General features: G+C 34.9%; 1 protein-coding gene and 4 long non-coding RNA genes across 8 annotated transcripts in view; 2 read left to right on the top strand and 3 right to left on the bottom strand.

The window, feature by feature from the left end:
• The window catches only part of LOC123719014 (WD repeat-containing protein 7-like), a 135,169-nt gene that overhangs the window by 78,815 nt on the left and 41,889 nt on the right, over nucleotides 1-14,465 (bottom strand). The window lies entirely within an intron of this gene.
• Nucleotides 1,282-2,196, top strand: LOC123719024. The gene is made up of 2 exons (XR_006755087.1): nucleotides 1,282-1,377; nucleotides 1,603-2,196. It is a non-coding gene; the product is annotated as an uncharacterized LOC123719024 (long non-coding RNA).
• On the top strand, nucleotides 4,377-5,560 carry LOC123719026. The gene is made up of 2 exons (XR_006755089.1): nucleotides 4,377-4,725; nucleotides 5,136-5,560. It is a non-coding gene; the product is annotated as an uncharacterized LOC123719026 (long non-coding RNA).
• On the bottom strand, nucleotides 7,649-9,200 carry LOC123719028. Its single transcript, XR_006755091.1, has 2 exons — nucleotides 8,936-9,200; nucleotides 7,649-8,241 (listed from the first exon to the last, which is right to left on the bottom strand). It is a non-coding gene; the product is annotated as an uncharacterized LOC123719028 (long non-coding RNA).
• On the bottom strand, nucleotides 11,516-12,782 carry LOC123719027. The gene is made up of 2 exons (XR_006755090.1): nucleotides 12,662-12,782; nucleotides 11,516-11,756 (listed from the first exon to the last, which is right to left on the bottom strand). It is a non-coding gene; the product is annotated as an uncharacterized LOC123719027 (long non-coding RNA).

Here is a 14,465-nt window from a genome sequence, read left to right on the forward strand (position 1 = left end):
GCAGGTGTTGTTCAGATTAATTTGAACATAGAACTTATATTTTAAATAACTTCGCTCGATAGAAACAAATCCAAACATAGCCAAATTTAACACTTCAAATTCATTTTATGACGAAAATGTATATAAAACATCATTTTGAAATTGTTCTATTGCAAGCCATCGTTTTCTTTACCCTACCACGGTTGATTCGAAGGGATTCGAAGCCATTACTAACAAAAATATATAACAACGATAACAATGTCAGTAATAATTATATTCCAATTAATAACATTCTCTAATAATAATAGTACTAATAAGGCAAAATGATATAATTGTATTATTTGTATTCATGTCCATGATATATAAAAGCCTTTTGCTAAACTTTATCTAATTTATCATTATTTAACCAATTTCTGTAAAGTTGCATATAGTAGATCATTTTTCAATAAACCTATGTTCACAAAAGACCGGGTTACCGGGAAGTTTCGGGTTTTAGCTCACTATAACCCTAATTATGAGAAAGTTGATATTTACCACCTCACCAAAGAGGACGTAACTTTGACTTTGTTTAGCAGTAAAAATTTAGTTTTTCTAAACTTGTTAAATTTCAACTATTCTTTATGGTATATTTTGTTCAATATAATCTATTTTGGCTTTGTTGTCTAAGTGTTTTGTTTTATAATATGGTTGTTAGCTGTAAGATAACGTATAAATAAGTAAATGTTGCATACAACTATACACTACAAAAATATATTAACTTTGCAAAACAAAGATTGCGTGCGTATAAAGTACACATGTCTGAAGTGAAACTTCTTCGTAAATTAATGATTACAAAGGTAAAAACCCCAATAGAGGACCATGTACCAGTATATTATCACTCCATGTATTTGTATATCTATATTTACACTGTTTACACACTGTATACGTGATAATGATGCTGAACAAGACGTTATGCAACAGAATTGCCATCTAAAGATCTAATATGTAACTACTAAGCAAATACATCAACCAATAGCGTGTATTTTTCTCGATCTCCCTTTTTCACTCTCTCTCTCTCTCTCTCTCTCTTTCAATCGGTCTCAATGGCTCCCTCCCTTTTCTTAGACAAAAACGCTGCACATCTTGGTGACGCTAAAATTATTATTATTGCGTTTGTGTGTAAACATTTTACTCTCATGCGCCTAAAAAAGTTTCACTTCAAAAATTATATGAATTGTTTTTTTTTTGCGAATCACATGGATTGAATTCTCTGTGTAATCGTAACATTCAATATTAATTAGATTAATTTCACACAATTGTACCTGTTAATGAAGTGTTGAAATCAATTAATCTCGTGTTCATAAATATCACACCGTTGTTAGATCAGCACAAACATGTATTTCTTGCTTTGCCTACTAGGTAAGATAGAATGTCATTATTAATTCGTTTTTTTCCCCTTTTGTTATCTGTGGGTTGGTCTGTTCTGGTTCCTTTACAAAACACGTTTCATTTTCAATCCTATTATCCGCGAATTCTTTACACAAAACACTTAAGTCATTTCCGTTGTTTTGTTGTCAATCGTCAAGATCAATATGTCATTATCTACAGTTAGTATTATTAAGTTTAACTTAATCATTCTTTCAGTATTTATAAAAGCAGAAACTCAAGAAGCATCACGTGAATCCGAGACAACTCCCGTTTTATTTGTCAAAGAAATATCCAAAGAGAGCCTTCGAAATGAAATTCTCAGACATATGCTTGGTATAGACTCGTATAGTCTTGCAAAAGAATTGAGATCATATGACGATCCCTATCCAAACGACGATGTTGACAAAACAGCGTTGCGTAAAATCGAATCAGACATCAAAAGTCTAATACATGACAAACAATTCCAAAATAATGAACTACGCACAAGCCAACACACTAATGTAATGGGCAAACAAAAAGCCATCAGTGACAAAATGAAATATGGCATACTACGTAAAAGAAAACCGCCTGCAAAACCCAACAAAAAACAAAAATTATGGTTTAGTGTAATTTATCGGGTTCGCCAGGATCGCCTTTCGTCGAAAGGTTCGAAAGTTTCAAGAGACGAAGAATTGAGGCAACTGAATGGTTTGTTACAACTCACCCAGAAATTTATCTTCTAGCTCCAAACATACCGTAAAAATGTTACTCACTTTAAATTTCCATCCAAATAATAAAAAAATTGTATTAAATAAATTGCTTTTGAAAATGTATTCTCCTTTAGTACCTTTACAGTTACTCTATCATTGATTATAGCTGTTTTTTTAGTAGCGTTGCATGTATCGCCTCATTCACACGTATCATCACGCTATATTCTAACTCTGGCTAGAGTCGTGACAGGCAGAGGGGCTTTAAAAAAAATAATGCAATTTACGATTACAATCATAGGCGACGTGTCTCAATTCCAAAAATCGACATAATGTGTCAGACTATCTACGTCTATTGTCTACTTTCGTCTATGAAATAAAATTGATAAAAAAAAACGAATTCAATCTAACGCCCATGTAGCACCCTTAGATTATTTAGTATAGTTTATTTATAATACAGGCGAGGATGCGCTGCAATAATGACAGTTAAAAGTTAATAAAAACTTCATTAATGACAAATAGGTCGTGACAGAACTCACTTATCGCTAGTTCACACACTAGGGAATTCCTGAATTGTGGGTAATTAGATAACAATTAGTCCGTGATACATGGTACATGTTTAAAACAAACAACTGGTCAAACACAGGTCTTATAAGACATTAAGTATGCGTGAATGCGTGAATGTGTGAGTGTGTGTGTGCGCATGTAATTGAGAGTAAAGCTGAGAGTGTCAGTGTTAATTTTTGGAACCACAGAGTCATGCCAAGATAGGCCCCTGTCTTTACGGGATTATTCCGCGGCTGCGGATAGTTATTTTTCTCTTAAGTCCTGAGTCCCGAGTCTCTGGATCATAATTATCTACGTTGACTTCCATTTCAACCTCGCAAACCTATTCCAAAAGCGCATAAGCTAAAAAGTAGAACTTGTCCGAACCATCAAACAGAGACAACAGATCTTCCTTAACCAGCAGTATTGCAGACCATAATTAGCAAAATTGTGGGTAAAACGAAACCTGGTAGACTAAGGAATATTCAAGTAGACGGGTGTCAATTCTCGGATCTTGATTCTTAAAACGTAATTGGAGAGGCACAAAGTGATGTTAAAACAAATAGATGACAATGATTCCATTTATTTACAAAAAGTATTATAAATTAATAATTATATTTGATAAATGTCCACGTTTAAATATTTTTATGTAATAGGAGGCAAACGGGCAGGTGGCTCACCTAATTTTAAGTGATACAGACATTCACAGAAGGTTCAGAATACTTCAGCGGGCAGCTGGTTCCACATAGTGGTGGTGCGCGGCGGAAATTGCCTAAATAAACTCTCAGTTGTGGAATGACGGACGTCGAGGTAATATAGAGAGAGAGAGATAAAATGATGGGATGAAACTCAGGTGCAGGTATTCGTCCGAACAACTCTTTTGAACACTCTCCATGGTAAATGCGGTAGAAGAAGCAGAGACCCCACATTTCTACGCAACACCAAGGGATCAAGCGGCACGGAAAGTGACTGGTCGTTGACGATTCGAATCGGGAGCTGATACTGGGGAGCTCCCACCCAGAGGTGGGATTAGTACTCCATGTGGGGTCGAATTTGCGCTTTATAGAGTTGCAAGCGGTAGCCCGGAGTAAAGAATCGTCTCGCCTTGCTGAGCTCACCAAGCTTTTTGGAGGCTAATTTAGCCTTTCCCTCCAAATGACCGAGAAACTGAACGTCGCTCGATATGTCAACGCCAAGTATTCCGATGCTGGTTGTGGCTTTAAGAAGAGTGCCTTCGAAAAGAGGAGTAGCGACAAAGGGTGTTCTTTTTGGCGGAAAATGCGCAAACTCTTCTTGGGGTTAAATTTGACTAGGTTTAGTCTGCCCCAGTCCGAGACTCTTGTTGTTGACTCAAATCAGATGAACCAGAACATTAACCAGCTACGTTTTTAGCAAATTTAAAATATATATATCTAAATTTTTAACAGTTAGACCATTACACTGGTCTAATTGTTAAACTTTAATATGTGGAACTGATAGACATAAAACCTTTTCTACAAACAAAGATCAGACAAAGATATTAAATATTATAATATCAACTGGAATATTTATTTAATTTTAGTCGTCTCCCATGTAAAATCAAAACCAATCACTTATGATATAGAAACGATATACACGTGTGAAAACGAGATGACAACTTAAGAAGACGCAAACTGGACCCATGCAACATCCTCAGCAGTATCTCGCGATATCGCAGAAGACAACACACGCTGGGAGAACTTTTTATTGACGTCGCATGGGTCCGGTAAGAATCCGCGAACATAAGTATGTAAATAGATAATTATCTCAGAATAAAGAAAATAACAATAATAGCAAATAATGAACACTGCAAAGTTTCTAAAACCACTGCGCGAAAGGTCTCCATGGAGTTGCTGAAAATGTCCACCGAGTCATTTTTCATCACAGTTATTTTACATTCGTCAGATTTGTAATTTTTATTGTTAAAAAAAAACGCCTTTTACTATTCATAAATTGAACATATGCCTAGAAATTAATTCAGACTATTTAATTATACACTTAATTTCACACTAAAGCAGTTTCTCGAGCTTTAAATTGGCCAATTTATCGCATTTGATATTTGGAATGGGTCGTTTCATTTGTCTAATCGGTAAGAGTTTTATAAAAAAAATCTACTTTTTTTAATTTATGAAAAGATACTCAACTGTTTATAAGAAATGATGTATCCGTCCATTGCCAATTCTGTTTAAATACATAATGCCATTTATAACTAATGTTTTTAGTCTTAGTTTTTCGCCTTCTATTTTATGTATTCTTCTTCTTTTTAGTGCCATTATTTCTTTCTTCTTTCATGTTGTTTTGATTGATTAATGAAATTTGTTTCATTATGGAACAGAAATGAAGTAAACGCCAAATGCTTTTTATTTAAATAGTCGTTAAATTTATAATACTTAATATGATCGCAAGTAACAGCTCTCGGCCATACTAATGTGATGTAAATTAAATATTTTTTTCTGAAGACAAAAGGTAAAAATAATCAATTTTTATAAAATCTTTCAGTATTAATAATAGCAGAAAGCCACCAAACAGAATACATTACTTTAGACGTGGAAGACCCCTTTCACTTTGAACCAGAAGTTAAGGATAGTCAAGATATGCTTGCTATAGACAAGTACAAAGCTAATGAATTAAAGCAAATTGGTAGCGATTCAAATGAGCACGAGCCGCAAGACAAAACATTTCGTAGAATCGAATTAGCCGTGGCAAACTACATATGTCGCCAACAACGCGAAAGTCGTAACAAAATGGTTGAAAGAACAAAAGGTAACATAAAGAACAAAAAACTAAAGAAGTTCTTTCCCGTTAAAAAATTGAACCATAACAAAAATGTAGTAGAAGATGAATTTATGGAACTGAACGAATTATTACAATACACCCAGCGTTTCATCTTTTAAATCAACTAGAATTAAACTTCATCTAAAGGCTGTTGTTTCTATTATCAAAATGATATTTTCCTTATAAAAAAATCAATTTTTTGACCTGATAACGTCTTATATAACGTCACATTCATGTCTTAAGGTTATCTTAAGTTGTTAATAGCACTTTGTTACTTATAATTAATCTGTATAATTTAAGTAAAAAAAATACTTGAATTACCGAGAGCAAATAGATGTTAATTTATCAAAGAAATTTAATTTTAAATGAATGATAACTCAGTGATAATAATTCAATTCAATTCATAAAAGTAATCAATTATTCATCAATGATTTTTAATGACGTTATCAAGACATTAACGTTTGCGAACCGACTTTACCGACAACCAAATTTTTATATCCTTCATAATTCAAAAAAACCAGTAGTCATGTAATAGTAATGATTCAACTACAACTTCGTAGGAATTTAGCTTTGCTTAAATTTGATTTAAGCATAATTATTAACGAAATGGAAAGCGCATACGTGCTGGAATAGATGACTGTACGTTTCGGACAATTACCATCGCTGCCGAAAACATAAACATTTTGCTGAGCCGACTCGCACTGTCCAGCTTAATAGCTTGATCAATTTTCGCCGGAGAGCTTCACTTTTTATGAAGCGTATGGTCGTATTAATGATTAACAAATGTAGTTAGAAAAGATTAATTAACAGCTAGAAGGTTTTCTGTTAATTTAGGTAAATTTTATTAAAAAAATACTAAATTTCATGTTACTTTGATTTTATTTTTTGGTTACAACCTGTAAATAAATAAAAGACACCTCGAAGAAAGATAAGACCTGGAAAAACAACCTCGGAAGACTAAAAGGAAGAAGTGCTTTTAAGGTATAACAAATTCATATGTGTACCACAAGACGACAATACTTTGTACTACTGTACACAAAGAAGCTCATAGACCAAACACTTCCAAAAGGCATTTAAAACAAAATCAAAACTTAGGCCTAAAACATAAATGCGATGCAGTTCTGGATAACTAATTTAAATGTCACCTTGGAAACACAATATTCTCGACTCTCAGTGTAATAGATCAACTGAACAACATAGAAAACAATCCCTTTTTATTCCTATAGAGTCTACGCAGCTTTACTCTCAAATACAGAAATCATGAAAACAATAGAGAAACTTGAAAACGAGAAAAAATCACCACAAAAATAACTAAACGCCTCTTTTTATTAAAACATATATAATATATGTTACAATATAACGATGCTGTAAAAATCGAGGTAAAAAAATCCAATAGTACTTATGTACATTAAAACATGTTCCAACAACGCATTCAACGCAACATTTTCAACCAAATAAAAATCTTCAAAAGATTGTCGATATCATTTTTTTAAAATCTTTTCTAGACAATTCCCCGACTATGTTAGTCGTCGGAGGTATTAAATAGCTTACGTAAATGGTATTGGTAACCCGGATAAATTAAGACTTTTACAGCAAATCCCAGAAATATGACTCTTAACCTAATGTTGAATATTATTTCCCTTAAATTCGTTTCTGATACTTTTATGCCCATAAATTGTTCAGTGTTATACCTGTCGCATCCATACATTGGACAGTCGCTCAGGACATGTAACACCGTCTCTTCAGCTGTTTTGCTACAAGGATAGGCAGCACTTTGTCTAACCCTGAACCTGTAAAGATACGACAAGAATCCACCGTGACCTGTCAACATCTGGGTAATTCATTCCGTTGGTTTAATTGGTTTAATTATCGAAAAGGCCGAAACAACATTTGGAAAGAATAGCTTAGTTATTGCAGCTGTTTCGCCGTTTCGAGTCGATAACATTTATGAACGAGTGCTAGGTCATATTGCCAGGAGATGGTAGGTAGGAGAGCAGGAGAAGTCGGAGTCGATACCCTACCCGTTGGTACAAAGACAATTATGGGTCTCAACATCCCTCACGCACGAAGACAAGCTGAGGATGGAGTGGTGTGGAGGCAGCACGTCAACGTATCGGTAAGGGCAAGACCTTCATTTGGAATAAGGAGAAGATGGTCAAAATGTGAGTGCCACAGTCATAAAGATGTACAGAGCAGTCTTATTGCCAATGCAGTATTTTTAAAGAATAAGAAATGAATCAAAGTTCTATAAACAAATTTATCTATTAAAAATCAAAAACATCGCCAGACAGCAGTATTGGTGCAAAATTATTAAACCCACCCAGTTTATTCTCCAATAATTTATCTGGTATTTTCGTTAGTTTTTTTGAATGAGCTTTAGTTCGAACATTCCGAGACTTTATAAAATCTATTAAATCAAAATTCTTTCTTGAATCTTGAAGATTGAAATCTTTCAGGCTAACTTTATTATCCACATTTGTAATGTTAAGTGGATGTTTAAGTGTTTTTTTTACTTCAATAAGTATTGGTAGTGTCACAATATCCAAAACATCACGTTTGATGAACAGTGAATCTATCTCTGGTATATTACTTATATCTTTTAGAGCTTTTGCTATATTTAAATCTTCTTGAGGAGGTTTAAGTTCTTTATATTTACTACAACTATTTCGTTGTATTTTTAGTAACACCGTTAAGACATCATTTGGTCTATTTCTATGGCTTTCAGCAAGTGGGACCTTTGAAGGATCAATTACATTAAGATTGATTTCCTTATTTTTTTTAGCTGTTAAAATATCGATGATGAAGCAGTTGGTATGATTTAGTAGTAAAGCTGTAAAAATATTAAAGATATGTTTAATTTCAAGCAAAATGTTGACGTTTTTTTTATTAATTATAATTCTAGATAATTCCCCGACTATGTTAGTCGTCGGAGGTATTAAATAGCTTACGTTAATGGTATTGGTAACCCAGATAAATAAACACTACTATCTATTTCTATTAACAACTTTTTGTATGACTTTTACAGCAAATCCAAGGAAGATGCCACTTAACCCAATGTTGACGTTTACAAAACACGTTTTAGAAGACATTTAATGTGTTTTACCTAAAAGTAAATGAATACGTGAAGGATAAAATTTTGTAAGAAATGTAATCACCGGTCTTTTAAAAAAAATCCCTAACTAACCCTGGAACCACAAAGGCTTTTCAATACGTTAATTTCTGTATTAGGACTACTCGTATTGGACTAGTGGCTTCAGCGTGCGTCTCTAATTTCTGAGGGTAGAACCTCACCTGTCCGCCAATAAACTTTCTAATGAATTTAACACACCGAAATCGGCAGGCCTTAGATCTAAAAAAATGATGCTTATCCTCTACTTGTCTATATAATAAACATATGAGCCCGATACAGAAATCTGAAGCCCAGACTTAATGTTTGTAGCGCCCAAGACAATATTAAATATATATTAGACGAGATGTTATACCATTTTTGCAGTCACTAAATTTTTTACTAAACTCAGGCTTACCAGAGGCTAATAATATCAACGAAAACATGTTCCGAGTTCTTAGAATTATGCAGTTAACATATTAGCAATGAGTAAAAGTGAAAATTTAATTTACAAAAAATCAATTATTTCCGATCAGGAAAATTCACTTTATTATGATGCTTTGACATATTATTTTTCCATTCAAGTCGCGAAAAAGCGATTTGTCTAATTAACACTTAATTATAATGAGAAAAGATTATATATTTTGTAACCAATAAATTTAAGATTACTTTTGACTTTGACAGGAAGCTCACCGCTCACTTATAGTAAGTGATACCGCAGCTCATGGACATTCTCAATGCCAGAAGGCTCGCGAGTGCCTTGACGGCTTTTGAAGAATTGGTACTTTCTTTTCTTGGAGGCTCTAAGTCCAATTGGTTTGTAAATACTTCAGTGGGTAGCTGGTTCCTCATTAGTGGTGCGCAGCCAAAATTGCCTTACAATCGCTCAGCTGTGGAAAGACGGACGTCGAGGATACACGGGTGGAATTTTGTAATCTTCCTCAACGTCCAATGACTCTCCATGTTAATAGAATAGAAAGATGTTTATTTCCCTAGTTCCTATGTTACATTATTTCCACAGGTCGATGGTGTATTCGGCCTGTGGGTGTGTCAGCTACTTACGGTCTACCTATGTTTGTCCTAGAGAGATCTGTATTGGTCGTGTAGATACAAAATAAATTTATATAAGTTCATAATGTTCTATATTGCCTATTTACAGCCGTAAAATTATAATTTATGGGGACATAGAGCGGTCGTTCGCTTGCTGAGCAGCCGACTCCTGTCTTTTTTTGATACATAATCGATTTCACCTAGTGTAGTATTAGTTAGGAGGGGGTTGTGCTGTATGTATCCGAGGTAGGCTTCAACAGGGGTCTCTAGATCCTCGATGTGCATCTCGCGGAGTCGACGTAGCATATCCTCGTTAAGGTCTTGTGCACGGAGATGCCATGGATCCCAATCTAGCATATCCCATAGTATTGAGGTTTCTAGTCGTCTTGGGAATTGTCCGCTGGTTTTGAGAGCCATTCGATATTGGCGTTAATTTTTAGTAAATTGCTCTTACTGTACCGTGAGAGCAATTTTACTACGCCATAATCCAAAATAGGAAGTAGTAGTCGATGACGGTGTCGGCGGCCCAGCTCGCGCGTTGGTAAATGCGGTAGAAGATGCAGAGAAACCCCACATCTTTACGCAACGCCTAATCAAGGCGATTAAAGCGTGACTGGTGTTTTCGAACGTTTCGAATCCTCCACGGGAGTACTCCATGAAAATTATCTCAACATTAGAATGTTACTAACAATGTGTATTTGTTCCTTCTTAATAAATAAATATACTGAAAGAAATTCGCAAAATATTTGAAATTTCCAGTCATGTGAAGCCAGTACACTCCTAGTCTACTAAAATATAAGTAAGAGTTTTATGTCGCGAATACGATTGTGGATCAGTTCGAGCGATCGCACGCTTATAGGAATCATAAAAGGTGAGTCTTCTATATACCACAATGGAGAAGTGTCTTGAGTCTAAACCGACTTGAAGGAGGAACACTCTCGCGAGCCCTCTGGCATTGTACAAGGGCAATAACTTATCATCAGGTGAGGGTCCTGCCCAAATGCACCTTGTTCTATAAAAAACGACATAAAAAAAGGGATTTGCAAAATGTCCACAATCCTAACATCATTTTAGGTATTTGAACCAGGTTGATTGTAGTAAACATAAGGTGTAAGCATCAGTTAAAAAACGGGGGAGATTCAATTCGATGTGTGTTTAGGCATCTCCTCTTCTTTTTTCTTCATCCTTTGCCCGTGGAACGATCAGGAATAGGTCCAATAGAAAATGTCGTCTTTCAAAAAAAGTTTCGCTTTTTATATAAATAAACTCATTAACACTCAATATATGTGTAATTTATGTGTACTAATGTAAAGCATCAATCTGTGATAAGCAATCTATATATGTGTATTTTTAATATTTTAATTGTTGTGAAAATTTTACTAATACCAGTCAGTTCAGTCTCTACTTAAGCGACCTTCTGTCTTAAGTTATTACGTAATTAGCTAACCTAACATCTTACAGTGACCATATCAATATTACAAATTTTGAAATAAATCGACTTGGACATTCGTTTGAATGTCCAAGTCGATTAATATAATATGAGAGTGTTTACTCTCATATTATATTAATTAAGATTGTTTATTGCAACAGCTTGGAGGTTTAGAGGCTCCAACGTGCAATGGTGTGTCCGTTGCAATGGACTTTCTTTTTAATACTCGCTCGAAGGAAAAACGTCGTGAGGACCCCGTCTTGCCTTAGACCAACAAAGGCGTGTGTCAGGCACAGGAGGCCGATCACCTACATGCCTATTAGATGGACAAATTATGAAACATATTCAGAAATCTGAGGCGTAACGCAATGGCGCTACGTATTGACGTGATTATATTGATAATCGATAGATTATTGCGATACTCATATAATTTTAACCAGCTCTAAATTATGATCGAGTGGAGAAAGGCCTAAACTGATTCGGAAAAAGACGCCTGTTTTAATAATGAAATAACATATATATCCACACATTAATTATATTAAATCACCCAAATCCTCTAATAATTCCTTGTGGATCAGTGGTATGGGAGGTCTTGAACGAAATAAACCATCTCCATTCATTCTTCCCTTACTCCGTTTCCTGAGGTTATTTGGTACCAGCATCATTGGACCACTGTTTCTCAGGGTTGATCTGACCTGATCGCTCAAATCAATTAAAACTTCTAGATCTTTGGGTATTTCCGCTGTTGTATCGTAAATGGCTGGAATATTCCAAAAGTTAATCTCTACTTATAGCAAGCACAGATACAGGACTTTAAAGACTATATGGAAAGGACGAAGGGAAAAAAGAAGAAGAGGGGGTCCCAAAAAAGGTAGCGGGGAAGCGAATGGAGAAAGAAAGCCATGGACTGAGATATTAGAAAAAAGGTGGAAGAAGCTTTACCCGTTAAGGGGCAGGGTGGCAGAAAGTGGAACTAAATTTAAATTAACAGTTGACAGGTTAGGCAGGTAATAAAGCTGTATCGATCCGTGTCATTTGCCTATCTTTTTGTTCAACTAGCTGAATATCTTTCAGGCCGATAGTTAAACGGCGCTGTTTAGTTAAAAGGCTAGACTGTTAAGTAATCGACTAATAATGCTAGTTGGCTGCGACATATACATGGTGAAACGAAATGAAAAACAAACAACATTCTAACTAATAAACTTAAGAATGCGTTTGAGTTACTAGAAAATATTATCATGACAGGGGTGGGTATTTGTAGAGATGCTGTTGAGCAAAAAGTATCAAAAGGAACGGGTCGTTACATCCTTCTCTTGCTTTTTCACTCCTCTATTAGCTTTGAACATTGTATTCGAGAATACAGGCGTAATAAATTAGATACATTTTAATTTTAGGGGGCAAACAGGCAGGAGGATCATCTGATGTTAAGTGATATCATGGACACTGTCAATGCCAAAAGGCTCACGAATGCGCTACCAGCCTTTCAAGTTTTGGGTGCCAGAAGGCCTATTAGGAATTGGTACCCTCACTGATCGTAAGTCAAATTGGTTCGGAAATACTTCAGTGTGCAGCTGGTTCCACATAATGGTGGAACTACGATCCAAACGATGTTTAACATGGACAACCATATCTCTATAAGACTCAGTCTTTAGCTAACAAACTTACCCAGAGCCAAAATCAACCAAATAAAAAACATTTTGTATTGACCACAAATTTTCGAACAATTGTGTTTTATCAGCAATTTTAATTGAGCTTATTAAACAAGTGTGAAGTCAACAAATTAATTATACACAATAGAAATTAAAAAATAATCAATTTGTGCAGTTTTATCGAACAATTGTTTTATTTTTATGCCCATTAGTAATGAGTCATTACTCTCCTGAGCATTGTTCTCCTAGTGGCTTCAGCGTGCGACTCTCGCAGTTCAAGCTATATTCGACCCCCTATAACTTCGTTGTGGATAAGATGTGTGAAGCATTCGTGATTCATGTGCACTTTTTACATTTTGTTTTTCATGTCATCCAGTATCAGTTTAGTTTATTTTTTGTTCCTGTTTAGTTTCTTCTTTATAACTATATTTAATATGTATTTTTGCACTTCTTGCCTGCCTTATGTAATTTAATACGTTTTTTTTCTCTTTACTCAGTGGTTGCCTGGAAGAGATCGCTCGAAAGCGATAAGGCCGCCAGTTCTTTTCATTTAACTATGTTCAATATTTATATTTTAATGTACCGAAGTGTTTATAAATAAATCTATTTACTAAATTTACTATATAATTTCAGTAGTTTAAGAAATATAACTAGTCAGTTTCTCTATTTTGTCAGTCTCTGACCAATCATCATAACTCTGAGGCATTTCCGGAACACACAGAAGGTTCAATTAGAATAAAACTAGTGTTTAATATTGATATGGTCACTGTAATATGTTAGGTTAGCTAATTACGTAATAACTTAAGTCAGAAGGTCCCTCAAGTAGAGACTGAACTGGTTACAAAGATCATACTTTTTTACGGTAGAAGAACTGCGCTGCGAGACTTGGTTGTTGTACAAGTTATTTTGATGGCATTTAACCTTTTTAAGGGATAGTGATTACCGACAGCTCACAAGAATAATATTATGCATGTGTAATTAATGTACATTCAATCAGATTATAATGTTAACAGCCCTATCAAAGTGGCGAAGATTCCAGCCCTTATCCTGATGTACTCGATAGGTCTGAGATAATCCCACCACCTTGAACCTCTAATCCTATTAGGGTTCGGTCTGTTTAGGTGTGTTGGTGTAGACATCCCGTACTTATTTATATGTTGGTGTACGTAGGTCTTAGGGTTGGGTTTTTAGGTTCTTGAGTCACTCTCTCATAGATTTAATTTACGTAGTGCAGAGACGTATTTATTCGGATCCGACAGACGTTATCCTGTCAACTATGATTTTTTTTTTATTGAACAGGGGGCAAACGGGCATCCCCGCCCATGGACTCTCTCAATGTCAGAGGGCTCGCGACTGTGTTACCGGCGCTTTAATTTTATATTGATTTCGAATCTGTATAACTAACTAAAAATGATTTATGACAAACAACATTCTTTTATGTTTTTGTGGTGTATATAAATAGTTTTGTTGGTATTCCGACATATAACTGGCTATATGAAAACTATGTGAAAAACATGGATCTTCAAGATTAATGCCACAAACAATTAGCGACTGTAACTGTTCTTTTATCAATATAATAACATCGATCGAAGCATTTGTTTTAAACGATATTAATTTGTCTTACATCCTCTTTGACGATATTTGTAGCACGCGTTCTGTCAATGTTATGTCAAATGCCATAAAGGTTACATAAAAAAAGTTTAAATTGTAAAGGCACTATGCACCGGAAAATAAATTTCCTATCGTAACAAAAGTATTCTTAAATTTTACAATTTTCCGCGCAATTTTCTTATTTTCGTCTTTCATAAGAACTTTCTCCT

This window comes from Pieris brassicae, chromosome Z (assembly GCF_905147105.1).
Source record: "Pieris brassicae chromosome Z, ilPieBrab1.1, whole genome shotgun sequence".
Lineage (NCBI taxonomy): Eukaryota > Metazoa > Arthropoda > Insecta > Lepidoptera > Pieridae > Pieris > Pieris brassicae.